This window comes from Kryptolebias marmoratus, linkage group LG17, assembly GCF_001649575.2.
Source record: "Kryptolebias marmoratus isolate JLee-2015 linkage group LG17, ASM164957v2, whole genome shotgun sequence".
NCBI classification, from domain to species: domain Eukaryota; kingdom Metazoa; phylum Chordata; class Actinopteri; order Cyprinodontiformes; family Rivulidae; genus Kryptolebias; species Kryptolebias marmoratus.
In genome coordinates, this window is record NC_051446.1 from 9,261,793 (window position 1) to 9,272,776 (window position 10,984).

At 38.7% G+C, this 10,984-nt stretch overlaps 1 pseudogene; it reads left to right on the top strand.

Moving 5' to 3' along the window:
• The first annotated feature begins 6,276 nt into the window (after positions 1 to 6,276).
• Positions 6,277 to 9,291, top strand: LOC112450516 (annotated as a pseudogene).
• The last annotated feature ends 1,693 nt before the right edge of the window (positions 9,292 to 10,984 follow it).

The window sequence follows — 10,984 nt, forward strand, 5'->3', positions numbered from 1 at the left end:
TAGCAAAAGAAGACATAAATTAAGCAAGTGCACTGAAACAGACTTTAAAGAAAACAATGTTTATAAAGGTACTTCAAAGACCTCAGTGTGTTTTTAATACTGATCGATGAAGTTGTTTTTTTTTTAAGTTTAAGAGTTACAAAAACCTCAAAGTCGTAGCTCCCATCTCCTGAATTAGCTGAATGTTTAGACTAACGAATGGCTAAAACAGCACAAAGTATGCAGAAACAGAGTAAATGTTGCTGATTGTGATCACACTATTGTTTTCTTGTTTTTTTTTTCCCGTACATTTTTTGCAGTCTAAGGTGTAATACTTTATAATAATTCTACTCCCTTTTTGAAGTAAAAAAAACAACAACTATCTTTTGAACTTTATTTCATCCCTTTTGTTGTAACACAGGAAGAAGTGAATTCCTTTAAAAGTTGCATTCCAATAAGTTTATATACACTAAACCTCCCCACATTGACCTCCATTGTCTCTGTGTTTAATAGCGATTGTGATGAAGTGATATTTAAAATGCTCGACGTTACACACTGGCATCTGTCAGACATTGTGATTCATCAGCTGCATGCGCCCTGTGGTGGATAAAAGTGTGCTGAAATGCAGAACTTCTCTGTCACACTTCAGATGCTCAGACGTTTGGAGTTCAACAAAAAATAGAGAGATCAGGAAAAGAACACATGTAGGTTTATTCACTGACACTTTTAGGGCAGCATGTTTTAAAGTATTCAATTCATTTGTCTCTTAGCTGTTTACTGTATGATTACCTCTCCAATCTGTGGAACCCCTTTTAGTGGCAGGTTTTGTGAAATTAAGTAATACATAAGTACACTTTTAGGGTGAGTCTTAATGTTAAAACTTTACTCAATTTTAATTATGCCACCTACTAAACCCTCTATTTTTTAATCACCTGCTACCATGAAAGGCAGGCGATCATGTACTTAATTGCCTGTGTCTGTTCATTTGTCTACTAGCAAACTATCTCATGATCGAGTGGATGGATTTTAATTAAACTCTCAGAAAGTAATTATTAGGCCTGAGCACAACAGGCAGTTTGAATGAAATTATAGTGTTTAGTTTCATGATTTTATTTAAATTATCTTATATTTCATTTAGATTATACATGATTGATGTTTTTACTTCTGTATCTCTATATGATTATGATGTTTTTATGATGTTTGATATGATGTTTTTATCTGTATTTGATTACGTACCTGATTGTTGTTTCTGTGTTGTAAAGCACTTTGAATTGTCTTGTTGTGGAAAAGTGCTATATAAATTTCACTTCACTTTTCCTCTTATTATTCTTTTGCCAAACTAATTGCCTTTTCGGGCAATTTATACACACAACACTGGGGGAAGGGCTAGTCAGCGAGTCCCTAGTTACTGAACCTCTACTCATTGAGCCCTGTTAGAATCAGCCCAAATGAGCTACATAGATTTGCCTCCCTGTGGGCCCACCACCTGCAGGAGGGGCCATATGGGTCAAGTGCTAAGTGCTATGGGCGGGAGCCAAAAGCGGGGGCTCTTATCCAGGAAAATACTGTTCTTGACAAGGCTAGACTTGGCAGGATTCAGAATGCGCAGACACAGACAAAGTTTTAAGATGTTTATTGTAGACGCTTGGCAAACTGGATTACTGAAACTGGACTCAGCACTCACGTTGTTGTTTGGGAGCAGGACCAGGACAGGTAAGACTGTCAGGTACTGGTGGTTGGGTGCGGCTGGGATGGTCAGGGCTTAGGCGAGAAGGAGAGTCCAGGGCCAGGCAAGGGGTCAGAACCAGAGAATCTAAGGTTTGCAACCAAATCCAGAAAGGGATGATCCAAAGGGCGAGGTCCAGAAACGAGAAGCGAGGTCGGTTACCGTGTGTCAGAGTCCAGGGAAGTATCCGGCAAGGAGAAGGCAAACCTCGTGGATTGAAGGTCAGGCAAGTGTCTGTCAACATGGAGTCAGGCAGGAACTGTGGATAAACGCTGGACATCTACAAGTTCAATAATCTGGCAACTAGGGGCAGTGGGCTGTGGACTTAAATACAGGCAGGAACAGGTGTGACTAATGGCTGTGATTGCGTCGGCATGGAAACAAGGGCGTGGCATGAGACTGAGGGACTGTGGGAAGTAACTGAACTGTGGCATGACTGAGAGCAGGAGGCGTGGCAGGAACAGTGGAGCTGTGACAGTTCTACTATCTTGAATTTGTGATCTAATGTTAAGCTCAACATTTTGAATTAAATTTTGGTCCTTGCATTGCAGATAAGTTTTCTTTTAAATTTGTTTGGCATGCTCCCCAAAAAAGCACTGTGAACTTAGTGAACATTGACAGGTTGTAGGCTGCATACATGGAACTGTCCTTTTCACACAACTTTCAGAATATTGCTCTTCATGTACACATTCCCAGGCCCTATGAGAGTTCAACGAAATTAATATAAAAGCTTAAGTCAAGTAATAACTGTATATAACAAGGTATTATGATAATACTCAAGTAATCATGACAGGAAAGTATTTTATGTGATTACTGTAATTGGCAAAATTATTATCTAATCACTCATCACTTGTTCGTAATTTTTGGTCTCCTGGCACCACATTTGATAATATTCATCGATCATGACACACTTAATATTTAGAGAGCATTACCTTGCAAATCACAGTACTACAATACGTCGTACAATTATCCACTTCAAAAGGAATGATATATTCCTGCCTCTTCTCTCATGACAGTATCATTAAATTCATCAGTGAGCCACGAGTCTAATTTATGTAAAGCAGTGGAACGGTTCTGACAATCTCTGTATCAAACTGAGAGAAATCTATGATAAGTCCTTGTTAATCTTCATATCATCAAACTGTTAGACATCCAGAGTAGATGAGCAGACAAACATAAACAAAAAACAAGGGTGTTGTTGTGTTGTTGTTGTTGCATCCTGTGCCAGAGTTTAAAAGCACGTGTCAGGTTTGGGAAATATTAAATGCAATTAAATTCTGTGCTGCAACTTTTTATTTCTTTTGATCAACCTGCAAATTCTTTGCGTTTTAAAAACCAAAATCCTGGGTAAGCCATTGTTTAACATGACATCGGTATTTTGTGCTGTAGTAAGTGAGAAGTCAAAGTTTTGACATGGGCTGTGAACTTAAATTGATTTTCTATCCTTTAGGTGTTAAAAAAACACACTAAAATTAATGGAGAAAGAAAAATGTGAGTTAATGATTCTGAGTACTTGGTGTTTTTATGTCTGTTATCTGGCAGTTAAATATTACTGAGTGTAGTATAGTTAAGATTCCTTTCAGGCTTCAGGTTAGTTTTCTCTCTTAAGGACATGTGCAGTTTAAGAAAAAACTACAAACTACTAGAGTGCTCTCCTATCGATCTGGATGCTCATCTTGGGTGACCTTGCATTCCTTGCTTTCAGAGATGTCTCCAGTGGATCGTTTTGGGAATAAACAAAAACAGGAGACATGGATAAAATGCTTGGTACAGCACAATGTCACGGTATGCTTCAAAATCCTTGACAACTTTATGGATGTCAGGGGGTTACCTGTGTGTGTGTGTGTGTGTGTGTGTTTGTGAATATTTGGCTTATCTTTTTTGCATTTTTGTTGTCTGTAATATCTCACTTGGCTGCAACTGTCGAAAAATAGGTGGTGACTCAAAACTTCAAGAAAATAGGCAAATCTTCAGTTACTGTCTCACTGAATTTTGAGTATTTGTGACTAGTGAGTTGTGAGACTGCATTTTTTGGTGTGCACAGCTTGAAAAAACTGTATTCTAGGTCATGCACATTATTTCAGTGCCATCTCACAAGATCTTGCAATATTGCATGAGATCAGACACAACTTTATTTACAAGGTTTGACTGAAACAGCTATAACTCTCAACATTTCTCAACATAAATCGATCTTAGTTGGAAACTCTGGCATAAAGAGCTAGGAGGGCTATGCATTCTTTTAAGGAATGCTAGATTTGTAATTATTTTAAAACAGAATTTTGTTTTAGTCTAACAGGAAATATTAAGTCAGTTCACACAGTTGAGTTTCTAAGAGACAGACCCACTGAGTAATCTGTCAGTGAAGCAGACAAATGATTAAAGTTAATCTGTAACCATGTTGTATATGTAAAAATAAAAACAGAAGATGTTGCAGATGACATGCATAGGAAGAGACACAGCAGCCTTTTTATACTAACCCTCCTCAGTTCAGGTTAAGGTATTTTTTTTAATCACTCAATTTTTATTTGTAATACATTAGAGATTACTTGTATGATTTCACTTACTTACTATAGTATGAACATAAATGACTTTGGATTCCTTGTCTTTGTAAATGGTGTAAATGGTGATATGCAAAAAACCAAACAAACAAACTGGAAAACAAATAGAAAGTGAAAAAAAATGAAATGTGTTTCACAATCTTTTTTCCACAGAACTTAATTTGGTGATCTCCCCTGTGCAGTAATGGTGTAATGGGATTTTTCCCAGCAGGTGTACATGCTGTATACTGAGATTTACCCTCTGTTGCACACAGGAAGACTGAAATGAATTATTAGCCTGAATAATGAAGAAAACTGGCATCAATTTAGTTTTTTTATGGCCTTCATATAAAAGCAAAAATAAAAATATATAAAAATAAATCAGTTACAGCTGATTAACAATTTTTTTCTGCCTGAAAAAGAACTTCAGCTGAAAGCCTTAATTACCCAGTGCAAAAAGTTACTCTTGCTTATGTTTCTTCCCCTCAAAAAATAAATGAAATCCCTGTTTTTAAACTGCAGAACAGCTGCTGTTTTACATCAAGCACAGATGTCTACTTTGTAAGAATTTATGTTAATTTCGACAGACTGCCTGAACACTGACACATACCATCAACACATTTGACTCTACCTGCTGTCCCTTCTTCTGCCCCTCTTTGAGTTGATCTCAGAGCAGCAAGACCTTTGTCATAACTTGGATCTGATGAGCTCCTGCAATGTCAGACATTCAGACTCCAATTAAAACATGCTCTTTTTCCTGCACTGTGATATAACTCAGCTAGAATAGCGAGTGACTGGTGCACGCATGATTGATAGACACCATCTTCAAAAAAGCTGTTATTAACTTATCCATAGATAGCAGGCTGTAATTAGTTATTTTCCAGACTGACACTTTCCCTCTACTAAGTTTGTGTGCATGCCCATGTAAGAGGGAAGACAAACAGAGTGAGGACTGTGGAAATAATCTAAAATGATGGGTGAACTACATGACATGTACACTGGGATTAGAGAGATCAGTGTTGGCTAAAGGCTTCCAGACATTAACAGATAACAGATAAAGGTTTGGATGTAACCTTTCCTCCAACACTTTTCATTGATTAAAGGAAGTTGTACAAGGTATATCGTATACTTTTCATCTAACAAACACTTTACAATGTACTTTATTACAGTGATGGCAGTAAAAAACTTCAAGTACTGACATCTCAGGGTCATTATCTGTGGAAAAGAATTGAAGGATTTTTCCAGTAAATGAGTTTGACATTATACCAATTGAGAACCGGTGAAATGTCTTGTTAGATATTATTCGTGTACAGTTATGTAACAAATGAAAGAGAAAAAAAAACCTTGAACCTTCTTCCCATGAATCAGTTGGATAATGTTTTGCTGAAGGAAAGGGGCACTTTGCTGTTTTTGGGTCTACTTGTCTTATCAAAATGTAAAAATACCACAATCAATACAAAGTTCCTGTGGGTGGTCACCTTTATCCTTAATTGATGTCTGCACTGATGGGAGTATTGTCTTTCAGGATGACAATGACCACATCGATAAAAGTTACCAGATCTGACCCCAAGCAGAAAATGACAGGTTATACCAGTGGTGTCCAATCCCGGTCCTGGAGGGCTACTATCCTGCATGTTTTAGTTGTTTTCTTGCTCTTCTGCAGGTCTTCAAGTTCTACTGAAGTCTGTTAATCACTTATTTATTCAAATCAGGTGTGTCAAAGCAGAGAAACAACTAAAACATGCAGGATATTGGCCCTCCAGGACCAGGAGTGGACACCACTGGGCTATTACAGTGGCAATTCTAGAATTGTGCTGCTTGAGGTGGCTGCATTTTGGAGCAGCTCTGTTACATTCATTCTGAGATGTTGCTTTTAAAAATGTTATTCCTCTTTTTTTAATGTAAATCACTTTTTTGGATTATTATTTCCTCTGGTATCGGATGCTGTGCAGCTGGAAGGATTTTTACTTTTGGACATCTTGTTATGATGCGTAACCGTAACAACAAGTGTTATGGATCCCCTGAAGTCCAGTCATGGCCAGAACCAAACAGACTGCCCGTAAATAAAGCTCCAAGGAAGCAGCCAAACCACCAAAGCTGCCAGCAAGAGCGCCCCGGCCGGCGGAGTGAAGAAGCCTCACCAATACAGGCTTGGTACCGTGGTTGTCAAGGAAATCCACCACTACCAGAAAACCACCAAGCAGCTCATCCGGACGCTGCCCTTCTAGCACCTGGTCCGGGAGATCGCCCAGGACTACAAGACCAACCTGAGCTCTGGAAGCTCAGCCATCATGGCTCCGCAGGAGGCCAGCAAGGCTAACCTGGTGGGGCTCTTTGAGGACACCAGAACCCACCAGGACAAGAGACCCTTCCTGCGCACAGCCATCAGCATCTATAACAACTCTTTACCCAAACCAGGGTGATGAGCTACAACAACATTTAATTTCCCTTTGGGATTAATGAAGTATTTTTGAATTGAATTTGAATTTGAATACCATATGCCACAGAGCCATAATCCACTGATTCAAGGCAGTTTTTGGGTCATATGCTCTTCTTCTCATGGCTCCTGTCTGCATCCTCACAGATGAATGGTTGGTAATGATAACATTTTGAAATAAATTTTAAACCTGTTTTAGGATATATTCAAAGGCTTAAAAATGTTCTTTTCCAAAGTTAGAAGGAGGTAATATTTTCTTCACTAACTAGATTTGGTGACAAATTCCATGAAGCATTTTCAAACACTGGAACTAGCCATGAATCTTGAGATTTTAATTTGAAATTTATACTAAGTTAGTTCAGATTAATAAAGAAGGTGTAAGGTAAAAGACCCGAGCCTGTCATTTTATCCTTCTGGCAATACTTATCCCCTGGGTACCTTGTACCCACTTGCAAAATGCACGTATCCCTGCAACCCTGCACACATCTACTGTATATGTGTAGATGCACCATCACTCTACGATCGATCAAGCTGTGCCTTATTTCATATTCAACATTCTTAGATGCCATATACATAATGTGCTTACCTTTACTGCCTACTGCCAAAGGAGAAAGGCCAATGATGTTTTTGCTCATGTCTGTGTGTGAAAGTGAGTTTGTTTGTTTCAATCAAACCTTCACATAATATCAATAATAAGTTAATCTTTGAAGAAATTAACCCTTTTATTCATCATTTCACTTTTATTTTAATTATTACCACATTGTTGCATTTTGGCAAATTTTTTTTCCTCCTCTCACTCCTGTAAAAAAAAATATATTTTTGAATAAATTGTCAGGAGATGTATTTAGTGTAGAAAGCATTAAATGATGCATAAAATAGGCCTTTTTATGTGGTCAGCATAGCAGAACATTTTGTGGAGCACCAGAATGGGTGTTGCACATAGTCTATTTTATTTCTGACTGCTTCTGAATAAAAGCTACAAAGATTTAAAAAGCATCAGTTTGTCTTCAACCTCAGGTATGCTGACACTTAGCAACAATCAAAACAGCTATGACCACAGCAGCAGAACTCCTTTTAATGGGCCGCAATTGTTTAAAAAGCTGCATTTTAGTCTGTCCCTTAGAGACAACCCAGGATAACAAAATATGAAGCATTAGAGCAAAACAAAAATATTGGTTCTGTGTTAGGACTTGCACAAAAGCTATGGATTTTTGTACAGGAAGCATATAAGTTTAATGTGAGCAGATGTTTTTTCAGGCTTTAAAAATAGTTTAATGTTTGTGTGATTTTAGTCAGCAATCGTGACACTAAGAAACATTCAAATCTATGAGAGGCTATTCGGGACATTATTCTAAATTTGCCCATATACACACCAACAAAACAAAACTCTTTCACAGACTATACTGAAAACCTTGCACATATACTACTGAAATACTTTTAAATACAATGTTGACGTTCACATACATGCAACTGAAAAGATTTTTTAGACACTACTAACATACTTCTATAGAAATACCATCATACAAACTACTAAAATACTTCTGTGCTAGTTCTATGCTATGCTTCTATGCTAGCTCTTACTGAAATGCCATCATATGTACTACTAAATATGCTTTCATACATATAAATAGAGCTGTGATACGCTCCACTGAAATGCGCTTATACACACCCAAAAAAAGCTCTCATGCACGTAGGTGAAATACTGTCAAAAACACAACAAAAACTATTTACTGAAATGCTTTCAAATAAACTAATGAAATACATTTGTATGCACTACAGAAATACTGTCATACACACTACTGAAACTCTTTCATAAACAATACTGAAAGGCTCTCATACACTCCATTAAAATGCTCTCATAAACTACTGAAACGCTGGCATATACACTACTGTAATGAAACTAAGTTTGAAGTTTGGTTTTATAGGTGTATGCAAGTGAATCACAAATAATATCAGGATTTCGGGTTTTTTGAGTTTGATTTTTATGCTTGTGGTCTTGTGAGCCATGTGTTTATTTTGTTCCTTGTGTTTTCTTTATAATATGTTCTTGTAGTTCAGTCTGGTTTCATGGTTGTTGCGTGGCTGTGCGTTCTGTCTCCTTCGTGGGTTCTGCGTGTTCTTGTCACTCTTGTGTTTTCGTAGTTCTGTGTGAACTGCTCTCGTAAATCTGTGTTGTGTTTCTGCTTGATCGGTTTTCTCATTCACCTGCTCTCAGTCATTTGCTCCCCAGTGATCTTCCTTGTTCACCTGCCACTCCCACTTGCACCTGTTCCTTTTTGGTAATCACTCACCTGTTTCCATTTCCTTGTCAGCCCAGCCTTTATATTCCGTCTTTTCCATCATATCCTTGCTGGTTCATTGTTATGGTGATGTTTGTTCTTACCTGTTACGGCCGGTGGCCTTGTAGGTTTTCTTTTTCTCTTTTCTGTACATCTGCAGCTCCATTATCATCAACTGGACTCTACTGGGAATTGAAGGCAGCCCTCTTCCTCCAGTGCCACACCCCTGAGGTCTACAGCAGAACTGATTGGCTCCTCAATCAGTCAACTCCACCAATCCCTGCTGAGGCCTCCCTTTTTAACCCTGGACTTCCTGGGAGAAGGCGCGGCTGATCTGAATTGTTTGTTCAGACAGTTTGCCACTTTGTCTGGTGTTAGACCGGTGTGTCTTTGTTTAGCTTGTTGTCAGCTGTAATAGCTTGGCTAACTTTTGTCCCCATGGGTTTTCTGTTTTAACTCTAGTAGAGATTTGTAGTTTGTGTTTTGTTTAACTCTGGTTAACTTGGACTTAAAGTCTATTTTGTTTGGTTAAGTTCTTTTGTTTATCTCTCTGAATGCTTTGTGGATTCTGTTTTATTTAGTTCTCTTGGTTGTAATTCCTTAGCTTTAGATTGTAGTTGTTTTGTTATCTGTTATTTTTATTTTTACCAAAACAATAAATGCCTAACTGTTAAACCTGTAACATCTGGGTTGTTTAAATGTTGCTTCCCCTTTCCCTAGCTGAGCTGGGTCGTAACATTTAATGGGGGCTCGTCCGGGAATATATGTAATGTAATCCTGTGACTACAGTTTGGGAAAATTGTTTGGTTTTGTCTCTTGAAGGTGCCTCTGTACGGTTTGCGCTATTAGCTCAGAATGGCTCAGTTTAATATTGACCAATTCTTGGAACAGCCTTCTCTTGATCACCTTGCTTGTTGTCGCAAAGCTGACCTAGCTGAAATTGCTAGTCACTTTTCCATTTCTTATTCTAAGCAACTGGTTAAGAAGGAGTTAAGGGATCTAATTGTGAACAAACTGGTTGAGTTGAACTTGTTGACCTTGCCATCTGAGATTCCTGTTTCTTCTGCTCTACCAACTGTTGCTGTGCCTGCGGCAGAGACAGAATCTGCTGGCCCCTCTCTCATTGCAAAGAGACCTCAGGAGTTAACGCCAGAGACTGACAAAGAGGTTGTTGGTAGGATTGGGACTCCTGTCACACTTCCTCGGTTTGATCCTCTCTCGGCTTCCTCTGGATCCATTGGGTCCAAAGTTGATGCTCGCTTGAAGGTTCGTCTCGCCAGATTGCGATTTGAGGCCGAGGAGAAAGCACAACTCAGGCAATACCAGCTTGAAGTTAAACAGTTGGAGATTGAGGCTGAAAAAGCTATAAAACTTCGACAGCTTGAGCTTGAGTATCAAGCAAGATCCACAGTTCAAACAACCAGTGAGAGTCCTGCTAGTAGTTCTGGTGGGACCTCTTCAAGCAGACCCTTTGATGTTACTAAACATGTAGCTTTAGTACCTGAGTTTCGAGAGACAGAAATTGACTCTTACTTCTCCGCTTTTGAGCGGATAGCGCAGGCGGTACAGTGGCCACCTGATGTTTGGGCACTACTTCTACAGTGCAAAATTCAAGGAAAAGCTCAAGAGGTTGTAGCTGCCCTCCCTCTTCGTGACACCCTTAAGTATGAGGTGGTTAAAGCTGCCATTTTGAAAGCTTATGAGCTTGTTCCTGAGGCTTACCGGCAAAAATTTAGGTCTTCTAAGAAAAGCCCCTCTCAGACTTATGTAGAGTTTGCCAGGGAGAAGGGAAGTCTCTTTGATCGATGGTGTGCTTCAAGTAAGGTGACAAATTTTGACTCTTTAAAAGAACTAGTTCTATTAGAGGAGTTTAAAAATTGTCTACCTGAGCGTGTTGTTGTTCATTTAAATGAGCAAAAGGTAAACTCGCTGTCTTCAGCTGCTGTGTTAGCTGACGAATATGTTCTTACACATAAGTCTACCTTTCAGTCTGTGCTCACTAAAAGTGTGTCTGCTAAAGCAGTTA